Below are 12349 nucleotides of genomic sequence, written 5' to 3'. Positions count from 1 at the left end.
GAGAGTTGTTTCTTTAATCAACTGAATCATATACAGTGTACTGTTATTAAAAGGGAAATGTTCTAGGTGTCAGGTAGTTCTGACAGATGACAGTGGTACTATTAATTTAAAAAAGGAAATCAGATCTGAATGAGTCCATTAGTGACTTGAAACTCCAGAATTTAATAGCTAATGACAATTTTTTTTTTCCATTGTGTTCTGCAAGTGGTTACAAATTATTGGCATAATTTACACTTCTGGTGATCAATGAAGAAGTATTTGGAAAAAAATCAGGAAAAATCAGGATCTACTTTTGAATATATTGGGGGCTTACTTGTTCTGAAAAATAAGGAATGAATTTTCTGTTTATAACATGAGTCGAGTCAGCGCAAGGTCTCGCAGACCTCAATGCCATTAAACATTTACAAAATATTTCTGGGTATATGTTGATCCTACTAAGCAAGGTTAGTTCCAGTCTTGATGAGCATCGCCCATCTTGATGGATCCATTTCAGGTGTTGTTATGGCTTAATCAACTGCTAAAGAGCATGCTAGAATTCTTTAGGTTATTTCTGTCGTGTTTTTTTTTTTTCTGTACGGGAATCTAAAACATTAGTTTTTCAGTACCAGTGTTAGCTCAGTAAAGTTCCTTTATGTCTTAACAGTACTAGCTCTTGTGTAGCCATAGTCCTTGTAATAAGAACTGCTGAAAGTATTATACTCTACAGTGATATGACAAAAAATTAATATACTGACTACCTGAGAGAAGACCACTGTTTTTGCAACGTCTCCGTCAACAGCAACTGTCTACTGTCTGCATACCTCAAGAGGTACCATCCATTTACATTCCTCAGTAATGGCTCTTTTGTGTGTAAATCCAATTTTGGATTGTCATTTATTCTGTTTATTAATTTACTCTGAAAATCTCTTAATTTGTGGCTAGGTTTAAGATTCATGGCAGCCATACATGTGGCATAAAATGTGAACACTCTTGTAAGATCAAGTCTGTCCATGTAATTCTGGTAAAAATGGGCAAATATGCATATTTGTGTTTCTATAATATCTTTTAGGGGAGCTACGTCAAGGATGGCAGTGTATAAGGAGTTGCAACATCTCATTATACCAGAGAAAGAGCAGATCATGGCTAGGCCAAATGCTTTTGACCCTTTCAGTTTTAGATCAGTTCAACCTTTTTATATCAGTGGAAGAAAAGCTGAACTAAGTTTTGATTTTCTTGTCTTATCCTGAATGTAGGGATTCAGTTGGATTATTAGCTATTTTTGGGGTTAGGGACATCTGAGTAGTGGAATTAGGAAAGGTTCAGGATGACCTCATTTAATAAATTGGTGATTGTAAGACTGTAGCTTTTAGTCTCTGAATTTTCTTTCAAAAGATGACTGGAAATCTCTTAATTGATTGAAGAACTAACAACTCTATCAATCCTTTATAGGAAATGATTGTATTCCGCCTTAGAGAGAAATGAAAAAATGTCTTTATTTCATCTTTAACTTATTTGACTGAGAAGTAAAGCAGTATCTGTAACAGAGCACTCTTAGTAGCATTCTGTCACCTGAAGTAATCCTAACAGATCAACAGTAGCCTTGGTAGATCTATATCTTGAATAATAAACTTTGTGTTGATTTGAGTCTTTGATTGATACTTAAGACCTACGTGAAATGTTTGCTCCTTGAAACTTTATCTGCACTTTGAGACTTGAGAAAAAATGTGTAATAGAGGGACATTCTTTATATCTGTAGGGATGATTACCTGAAAGTAATTTGCTCATTCTTTTGGTAACAAAAAATATGTTACCTTACAATCATCTCTATGACTTCTAAGCATTTTTTAAAGTAGTGCATGATCTTTTGGTTGTGTATAGTATTTCTTTAATTTGTGATTATAATATAAAGTATATTAGTGAAATAATTTTCTAAATATTTATTTCCATCAGATTCCTGCAAACACATTAAGAAACAAACCTGTTTTCCTCCTTCTTTTTTTTTTAATTGCAAAGAATGACATTCTTAGCAGATTATCTCTATTAACTTTGCCTTAAATGTGACTTCTGGATTATTCTAACCATCTTTGTTTGCAGGTATCACTGCACTGTGATTTGGTGGGTTCCTCTCTGTAAAAAGAAAGACAAAGAAAATAGATTCTATGATATTTTTAATCTATACAACCATATCTGACTCCCAGCACAGGTTGACAATGTGTGCCTCTTATTTTTCAAAGATTGCAATATTTAAGATTGTGTAATAGTCTATATAAAATTAGTTTGCCTAAAGATTAGAAAATGGGCTCCAGTCAGCACTCTAAGGAGATGGGGAAAAAGCTGCAATATAAATTCACATTTTCAGGAGGAAGAAAGGCAAAACAAATCTGACCTGCCAGTCATGACCAGAACTTTGACACTGTTCTGGCAGTAAGAATTGCTATACTTTGGGCTTCCTTGTTTGTGGGAAGAGGAGTTTTATCTACAGGACTACCTTACAAAAACTTTCATTTGGCATGAAATTCATATAATATTTGGGATGCTTACAACAGAAAAAACATTCTGGTGTCAGATCTGGGTACAGCACCAAGCTAAAATTGCCCTCAAAACTTCATCTATAGTTTTCATACATGTACTCTGCCCACTGATCCAGTGGATGCCATTAAGCTCAGGCCTTTGCCTTTAATTCTCCCCTAATATACATTGTTTGGAGTTTCTGACTCTGCTGTGATTTTCTGGGTTGACCTTGGATTTGTCTTGTCACTGCAAAACCCACTGGACTGTAGCTTGAATCTGGTTGCCATCACTAGATGTTCTCTGGTTTTGTTGTTTGGATGCTGCAGGACTGTATGTCTTCTCTCTGCCCTTGTCTGCCTTTCATGCACTTGTGGCTCCTGGATGGCTTTCTATTGTGAAACAACTCACTTTGTCACTGGAAGCATTTGGTCAGAAGTATTCTTGCTTTGGCTTTCAGGATAAGAGGAAAAATCCTGCCATATTGAGCTGGTTCAAATGCTTGAGGAAGATATCCAGAGCAGTTGCGAAATCTCTATCTTTGTATAGAACAAAAATTTGTTTGGACACTGCTTTGGGCAATCTGGTCAAACTGTGAAACTCAGCTGAGTTCTGATCTTGCATAGACAGCTGAGGCAACATCTCAGAATGAGGAACTTTCTAATTTTGCTGTCATGAAGTAGCTGCTTGATATTTATCCACTTGAGACAAAAGATTTAACAGGAGAAATAGAAGAGGGAAATAGTGAGTAATAGAATCTGCAGTGAAAGTAAGTCATCAGTTAGCTGCCAGCATGAGATCAGAAGTTGAAACAGTTTGGGGAAAAGATGTACAGTGATGCATCTTCTGATCCCCAGAGCATGGTGTGTTGGGTTAGGTGTGAGAATAAGGAGGAACAACGTGAGATCAGATAATTAAAAATCTATTTTAATGCCTATCTAAAAGGGAGGTGAGTTTTTCAGGGGAATGTAATCCTGGAATATCTAACTGTTTGCTCAGTGCTGCAGCTTTATTTTTTCTTTTTCTTGTTTTTCTTTTAACGTACTTTATGACCATATCTCATTCGAGCTATTCATCAATAGACCAATAGGGTGTTTTAAACAAATTTTATTCTGAATTTTGGCAGGGCTGAGTTAAGTGCCTGATTTCACTTGATGGGGAGTAAATGTAATAAACAGCTCTGATTTTAATATAAGATTTTGTGGATCTGCATTCCTGGTAGGAATTATTTAATGCATTACCATTCCCCCAAACTTTAAAAATAATATAAACAGACAAACCACGCAGTAAGGGAAATTTGCCCTTAAAAATAAGCAAAAAATCTTTCCTCAGCAGGCTTGCAAAAATAGTATTTAAAACCTCACTACTTCTCTTCTGTTTTCAAGCCTAAAACACTGGGCACAGATCTGTTTCTGATCATTTATGAGCTAATTATTGCACTTTTACTAAAATAGCTCCCTGGGATTAAAAATTCTGGTTGCAGCTGTGGAAAGAGAGATTCAGAATATTAATGAAACTAAGATTTTTGTAATCTTCAGTATTTTTGTTCTTTTTTTTCTATCTTCTTTCAGTAGAAACTGCAAGAGAAACATAGAACAACGGAGAACTGCTTGATTTTTTTTTTTTTTAAAAAAAAAGCTTTTCTAACAGTGAGAGGAGGAAAATATGTACTTAACGTTATTGTATTTTAAATACAGCTTCTATACCACCTTATATCATTGAAATACTAGACAGGTACATGCGAGGAATAGCATATGAGGACAAAAGCTTTGCAAAGCTGAGACAATTGTTTCAAAGTTGGGCTAGATAATCTTGGTGGTCTTTTCCCACCTTATATTTCTAGGATTCTGTGAAAGTAGTGTTTTGCGTTTTTAAGACTATGTGAACTAAGTCAATTCATTTGAAAGATATCCAATTAATTTAACCCATTTCTTTTTTCTGCAAAATATTTATTGGACCATCACTGCTACCAACAATCTCTGGGCATCTCGTATTTGTATTATTTTGCTACTTGACTCAGAGTCAAGAAAATGTCCTTGGGAATTTCTGCTTCCAGTGCTAGGCTGCAGACTGGGTAACCCTCCACGTAACCCTCCATGCAAAGTGGTGTACCTCCAACTGTCCTGTTATAATTCATCCCTGTGGCTTTTGATTTGATTTACAGATGATTTGTGAATGAACAGATCAATACACACACAATTCAACCAACTGCATTTCCTGGATGCTGCTGTCAGGTGTGCTGCAGGCTGTGGCAGGAGAAGCATAGAATAACTAAGGTTGAAAAAAATCTCTAAGATCACTTGGTCCAACTGTCCACATTCTGTCAATAAACCATGTCTGTCAGTGCCACATCTACGAGTTTCTTGAACACCTCCAGGGGTGGTAACTTCACCACCTCCCTGGGCAGCCTGCTCCAGTGCCTCACTCCTCTTTCAGAGAAGTTTCTTCTGCTATTCAATGAGAACTTCTCTAGTACAACTTCAGGTCATTCCCTCTCATCCTATCGCTAGTTATACAGGAAAAGAGGCCAACCCTCATCTCACCATAAGCTCCTTTCAGGTCGTTGTAGAGAGGAACATAAAAGAAAGCTTCCTGGAAACACATTTGTTTGAAGGATAAGAAGGAAAAAGAATACTATTTTAAATTCATATTATTGATGTATGTTATTGATACGAGCCTTCGAACATCCCTAAACTCAGGCTGACAAAACAGTTCTGAATTTGTTGATAATGGAGAGAGTTGTAAAATATTTCTTGATAAACATATTTGAAAGGCTGTTATTTTTTTCTTTGCAATGTTTTCTTAGAAATAAGGTTGGAATATTTTTAGTGGCATTAATTAATATAAGGTTTTCTTGTTAACCCTAGCTTTTCCTCTAAGCAGAGGCTCCTATGAGGTGATGTGCTCAAATTCTCCAGATGTTTGGACTTCTTGTATTGACAGAGACAAACTGGGCTGAGGGAGGTCTGTATAATGGTATACAACAAAATAGCACAACTACTCCAGGAAAAGTATGATGAGCAGCTGGACCACATGCTTGCAGAAAGCTTCTTGAAGTGGAAGAATATTACACATCAGAAAACATGTACATGTATGCAGTTATAAGAGAGGTTGCTTGAAATGTTTAACCACAGTGCTTGGATTAAACATGAATTAAGCAAAATGATTTTAAAACTGCTTTGGAATGTCATTTTTCCAGAGTAAAGCACTTTTTGCAGGCATTTAACTTTACTATGAACACTCCCATTGATTCCAGTAGGACTGCTCTCATAAATTAAATACAACTGAAACATGCAAGATTAGCTCTTTTCCCACTAGAATTATTTCAAAAATATATTGGTGTGAATATAGATGGGATTAGGTCTAATTTGTCTAAGAAGTATTTCACTGCCAGGATGATACAGAAAAGTGCATTTCTAAACATTGAGTTCTGAGACTCTAATCTTCAGTCTAAATTTGGGATAGAGACGTGCCACACTGTGCTTCAGAGGCTCTCCAGACCTGATGTTCTGCGTGTTAGATCCAGATGCTAACGGTAGGTTTAAGATCAGGCTATAGTTTCATTATGTGGGATATGAGACCTTTGGGCTTTGGAAGCTAGCTACCTTTCTCTCCACATAATTGTGTGTATGCATGCATATCTGTATATATGAATGTATCACTGTATTTTTATATATGTATGCAGGAATTAATCCAATTCTGGATCAGAACAGGTCTATGAGGAGTTACGTTGGCACATCACAGGAGGTATCCTATAGTGAGATTTCCTTTTCTCAGTGTAGCCACAGTTTCTCCACTGTAGAATTACTGCTTTGGTTTTAACATTTTTATCTTTAGGAGGCCTGAACTGAGGGGTGAAATCACAATGTTTAGTGAAGAACCTTGAGTTTCTAGATGAAAGAGTGAGAGGATTAGGATTACAGTGTTTAAGTATTACACTGACCGAATCATGCCTAGGCGATTGTGAAATTGAAAAAGGAATGGTTTGCGCATTTTGCTGGAGGCGAGTTGATTGTGAAAGAACAGTAGCAGAACATGTAATGCCAAAAAAGAAAGTAGTTTTTATGGGATGAACTGCCTACTGTCTGAACCTGGAAGAAAGGACTAAAAATGAATGTGTTTTAAAGTGTTTTGTGGAAACACACTAAAAGTGTACTATAAGAAATTTGGCTGATAGAAGAGATAAAGGTCCTGCTTATTCTGAAATTGTCCTTTAACAAGCAAAGTAAAGCAGAAGCCGCAAACCAGTGATAGAAATATAAAGTATCATTTTTCTCTGTAAAGCATTGTCATTAGTCAGTGAAAGTCTGTTGCAGGGTTCAGTCACAACTGGTGACTTCTGAGGAACAAAGAAAACCTTTAAATGTTCTGCAACTGCTGATAAAATCAGGTAAGATGATAGCTAGAAATTAGTACCTGTTCACTCTCCCTGCAGAGAGAGGGGCAGAATTTCTCATATCTATCTGCTGTCAGTTAGATTGATATAACTGCACAGACGGAATTCATGCTTAGTTTGCTTAGCAGTTGTTTATTAAGAATGCATAATGGTACCTTGTGACAAATAGAAATCTGTTGTGGTAGGTGAACCCTTCTTGAAAAGCTGATATTCATGCAATACTGAATGACTGCAAACAATGAACAAAAATTGCATGGCAGGAACCTAAGGAACTTTTATTTTTTCTTCTTCTCTAGAGTTGCTCATTGATTTGTGCTGGTGCCTTTCCCAGGAACTGCATTTTTGAACTTGATTCATAGAGTCTACTTCCAAATAGTAAATGCTTTAAAGGCATTGTGCTTTCAAGTTAAGAAATTATGTCTTTGAAGTGTTAGTAAGATGTTATTTACAGTGGCTGACTTATACTTGGTTCGGTCTTTAGCTTACTGTTAGGGACTGCTTGGAATCACAATAGGAAATGTTTGGTAAAAAATGACAGCCTAAATGATTTTCTTTTGTTCAACTGAAATTAACAACTGCGCTCTGTAATGTGAATTTAGACCAATCAAACCCTAGAACCTATTTTAATGTAGAGAGTAACCATTAAAACAAAGAGAATAAATATCAAAGTTCTGATAGTGACTATACGTGCAACAAATCTAGTACAGAAGAATGAATGATCACACTCTCACACACAAAGTCTTTCACTCCCACACGCTTGTTTGCATTATAAATTAATGTGGAAGCCTTTCACTGGTGAAATGGGAGAGCCAGTTGTTTCCAATCACATGCACAAGTGAAAGCATTGGTGTAATTAATTATGCAGTCACTTGTGTCTCAAATGGAAATAGGATTAACTCCCTGTGTGCTGCCTCTTTTCCCTTCAGCTGGAGAATACGGTCAATTAACATTTGGAGTCTCCAGATAGGGGTGAAATAGTAAAATTGCTTAAACTAGAAATGTCAAAGAATAGGACTATAAAATGGTATTGTTGTTATTTTTTTTTTAAGCATGGATACACAGTGAATGGATTTCTTTGTTGAAGTTGAAACTGTCCTCTGGGTTAGATTAGGGTAAATACAAAGAGTAGCATTTTAGAGTGCTTTGTAAGTATAAAAATATTTATATATATTTGTATAATCATAAACATATTCTTGGAAATGTTCTTTTAGATTGTTGTATATGGTTTCCTTAGCAATGTATAAACATTACAAATCAAAATCTGTGCTCACTTTTCTTTTTTTTCAGCCTGACCTCAGCTTTGGAATAATTGGAAATCATCATTTTACTCTGTGTGTTTTACTGTATTTAGTAAGGTTTTGTCTATTGTATAGTTCTAATATATCTTTCCTTACTATGTCTTAATTTACATGCAGCTTATTTAATACATTTTAAAAAGAGATTTTTTTTTTTTTCCCCATAAACCATTAAAAATAGTGTGAAGGTTCTCTCGGTTTTATTTAAATCAGACCGTTTTGTTTGAGTAGCTGTGGCTAACTAAAGCACACCTATACCATATTGTGCGTTTCTTCCTGTTGATACAAATAGACTGGAATCTCTTTTTATATCAAATGCTGCTGTATTTCCCAGAATATATATATTTTTTGAGAAATTTGTAAGAAAAGCTAATACAATTAAATGCTATTTACTACACATATTATTGGTTACTGTCATACAGCATCTTTGAGTTTGAGAAAGTGGCTGTAAACTTCTTTCTCTGCTTTTTGTAGTGTTTCTAAGCTGCAGCATCTTCATGCTGCTGTGTTGTGACACAGATTCACATGTTTAGGACAGTATTAGCTCCAGTATCTCTTCTATAATTTTGGCCCTGTTATAAACTGAGAAAAGGAATTCTTCCCCCAAACCTTGCTTAAATCTGAAGCAGGAAGTGAATTTGAATGTGTTTTCTCATCTAAATGTTCAAGTCACTGTGTATTTCCTTGAGTCTCTCCTGTGTAGTGTTTCTCTATTTTGTACTGAATACCATAATGTTCATTAAAGCACATAGTGTGAGATCTGGATAACAGTTTAGCCTATAGGTCGAGGCACTTGGGCTCTGGTCTTTGGTCTGGAAAATGTTAAATTATTTAAGCAAAGGGAACATCCTCAAGAAGAAATACCAAGGATGCCTCCTAAAGTAGCTTTGTGGCTTGTAATCATGGAGATACTCAGGCGTCTATGTGTTTACATTTTGTATGGTAACTACATGTATTCTTTTCTCTAGAAAACCAGGTTCCTACAACTGCAGATTTCCAGAAATTGATTCACAATCACTGAACATTTTTAGTCTTGATCTAAGAGAAGGAAAAGGCTTATGCTGGTTGTGCTCACTCAGTCTCAGTTACACCTGTACTCTGTTTCTTATATTGAATGGAAGTAGACTAAGAGATACTGATCTAGAATGTGAATCTAAAGTAGATGCTGTGATTTTTTCCCTCTGGGCTTGGATGTCTTGATTCAAAATCATATTGTTTCTTGAGGATCTGTGCCATAAGCTAGGCAATATGAATACCTCTGCTCTTGCTGTGGTGGTAACCAGCTTCTCTAAAGAAAAACCCTAATGGAGGAAGGAGTCATGATTTAGATCCAGAGAAAGGCCACAGAAATCATCCATGGAATGGAACACCTCTTCTGTGAGGGCAGGCTGAGAGAGCTGGGGCTGTTCAGCCTGGAAAAGAGAAGACTCCAGGGGAACCTGATTGAGGCCTTTCCATATTTAAAAGGGAGCTATAGGAAAGAAGAGAACAGACTCTTCAGTAGGGTCTGCAGTGATAGAACAAGGGGAAATGGTTTCAAGCTCAGAGAATAAATTTGGGTTAGATATAAGGAAAAAATCTTTTACAGTAGGGGGGTGGTCAGGCAGTGGAACAGATTGCCCAGTGATGTGGTGGCTGATACTTTAAGGCATTTGAAAGGTCTTTCAGATTAAACTGTTTTCTTCCAGCCCTGAAGAAATCTTCTGTTTATGCTTAGCAGATAAATAAATAAGAAAATACAGTGCAAAAGAGGGAGATCACCCACCTCTACTTTGCTATCTTGTACTAGAAGTGGACATGGGATATTTAATCCTTTATTATTTAATTCTATTATGGTAGTGTTGTGGGTTTCTTTTTTTTTCTTTTTTTCTTTTTTTCCCAAATTTTTCCCAATACTTTTGAATCACCATTTGTGATGAAACTTTTCAGGGAGATCATGAACTTAAGACTGAATAGAGCCAGAAGGAAAGCAATACTTTTCATGATGAATGTGTGTCTGGAATTTCTGCTGTAATACTTGCTGAAAGGCTTCACTTTTTAACTGCTTCTCTCCTTCATTGAACTACAATAAACAGTTGAATATCTCCTGCTATGAGAGATACCAAATCATATTTTGGGGCGAGCAGGGAGGCAGTGAATGTATGACTAACATCACTTTACGCATTCAATCCTACTCAAGGATCCAAGAATTCTCAGATGGATATTGGCTTGGCTTTGGTTAAGTACGTTTCTGAACGGGAAGCATTGGAAAACACTGCTCTCTTGTGATTAAAGAGAGAATAACATCTGGAAAAGACAAAAAGGTTTTTCACATAGATGCTAGATCTACTACTATCAATTTAAATGCAGTACAAAATGTAGTGTTACTTGTTTGAGAATATTCTCATTATATTTTGGAGTTACTAATATTTATTTTTTTGTTGCCACAGACATATACCTTTCTGGCATCCTTTTTTTGTTTGTTTTTGATAAGTTGATAAAATTCCTGAAAGAAAGTTGACTACTTCTGATTCAGTCCTTACGTTGTTCATTCTTGCCCACAAAAAATAACATTAATGTGAAATGAATTTGAGTCATTGGGGATTAAAAACTTACAAAGGTTCTGTCTAACTGTAAGATTAAAATATTGTTCTCAGATAATTAACATTATCCACAAAATAAACAAGAACTGTGTTGTTAGAAAGGAAGTAGCATGACAGGGCATATGGACCCCCTGCTTCACATTCATCCTTTCAGAACAGAGTTTATTTGAAAAGTGATGACTTGACAAAATTGGTGTCAGCATGTAATTCTTTGTGCTGTATGACTGAAAGATGGCTATGATAAATAAATAAAAAGGGAGGGAAGAACAAATAGGAAGAAACAGGAAAATGTGTGACTGTGTGCAAAGTGATGGTCTGGAGAAGATTTTTTAGAAACCGAATTTTGCTTATTGATGGCTTGGCAGTGGTTTGAAAGGCTCTGATTCTGGGTTGGAGAATCCATTCTATTCATGTACATTTATTTGCTTTTATTTCCCACCCCATTCAGCTCTGCACTTTATCATCAAAATGTGATGCCGAGTCACCTCAAAATTTGAGATCTAGGATAGCAGCTGACCAAACTCTCTCAGGAAAATATTTCCTTTAAAAAAAATAAAAAAATAAGCCACTGAAGTTCTTCAGGTGTGCTGGAGCACACACCAGGAGTAGCTGTGAACAAATTCTGTGCTAGAGCACTGTTTAGATTAGCATGCAGATTTTATCCAAAAGACATCTGCTGCTTTCCTTTTTGTTTAGTTCTCCAATATCTAAAATATCTCAAACCTAAGTCCTCTCAGTTTCTTTGGTATTTGTAAATTGTTAACATCTCTTGCACACATCAGTCATTCTGGGTGCTGGATGTTGCATTGTGGTTAGGTCAACAGTGGGGCTTTAGCCAGTTCTCTTCTGCAAAATGACTCGATGGCAAGATTTGGCCCATATTTGTGCTTTTTGATCTACAGAATATACTATAATAGATACAAAAACCCTTTTTAAATAGAAACATTGGCATTTTATTCTTATTATTTTTCTTGTGCTTTATTAAAATGGAATGTTTGTGTAATGGTACTTAAGGTTGACTTTTCCCCCTACAGCACAGTCTGACATTCTCTTGGCCTGTTTAATCATAGAATCATAGAATGGCCTGGGTTGAAAAGGACCACAAATATCATCTAGTTTCAACCCCCCTGCTATGTGCAGGGTTGCCAACTGCCAGACCAGGCGGTACCTGTTTCCACCTCCCTCTCCACCCCCTTTTTTTTTTTTTTTTAACATTATTTGCAATGTTTTAACTGGCCCTGGAAAAAAAAAAAATCGTCATCTTTCTTCAAGAACTTAAATGCCTGAATATACTAAACTTATGATTAAATCTTCCCCAAACTTGTCTCTGTCCAAAGAAGTGAACTTAAACTAGGAGTTTATGAGTATCGTGCTGTAAAGGAACAGTTATGTCACAGCCTAAACTGATGATTGAGCAGCTGGTGAAGGGAGTGGCTGGCACAGGAAGCACAGGTGCAAGCAATTCTCCTGTGCTTCCCATGTGACAAAAAAGCTGGGTCCAGCCCTCCCTGAGCTCATTTAAGGGCTAGCCTCCAAAGTAACAGCGTCTTGAGGATGAAGGCTGCTTCTTGAGAAAGAGCGTTATATGC

Source organism: Meleagris gallopavo, chromosome 4 (assembly GCF_905368555.1).
Source record: "Meleagris gallopavo chromosome 4, MGAL_WU_HG_1.1, whole genome shotgun sequence".
NCBI lineage: Eukaryota > Metazoa > Chordata > Aves > Galliformes > Phasianidae > Meleagris > Meleagris gallopavo.
The sequence above is the reverse complement of the archived record's forward strand: the minus strand, read 5'-3'. Positions refer to the sequence as shown.